Below are 495 nucleotides of genomic sequence, written 5' to 3'. Positions count from 1 at the left end.
ACAGGGGAACACCAGGGCCAAGAAGTGGGAGTGGGTGGGTAGGGGAACAGGAGTGGGGAGGTTATAGGGGATTTTTGGGATAGCATTTGAAATATAAATGAAGCAAATAACTAATAAAAAATTGGAAAAAAAAGTTAGGCGTAGATGTATTTTTTATAAATGCATAGAGTAGATTAAAACCATTGGGTTACAAAACACCAAGTCTGTTTATAACAGTAATAATGCTGTAGTGCTAATTCAGCTAGCCAACTTGACTGGAGAAAATACTTTTCTTAGTGGACCAGATGACTTTCAGTAAAATACGCATTCCACAGCAGCATTTGGGCAAACATAACAAGACATGCTACTTTATTCCTAGTCCCTTAAATAGAGATGCCCTGTGAATTATTTTTCTAAAAATATAAACAAAACAAAACAAAATTTCCATCATTCTCTTCAGTTAATATCCTGGACCCACAGATTTATGGTATGATTATTTTATTTGGGAGTTAGGGA

The sequence above is a fragment of the Mus pahari genome, chromosome 5 (assembly GCF_900095145.1).
Source record: "Mus pahari chromosome 5, PAHARI_EIJ_v1.1, whole genome shotgun sequence".
NCBI lineage: Eukaryota > Metazoa > Chordata > Mammalia > Rodentia > Muridae > Mus > Mus pahari.
This window is presented reverse-complemented; position numbering follows the sequence as displayed.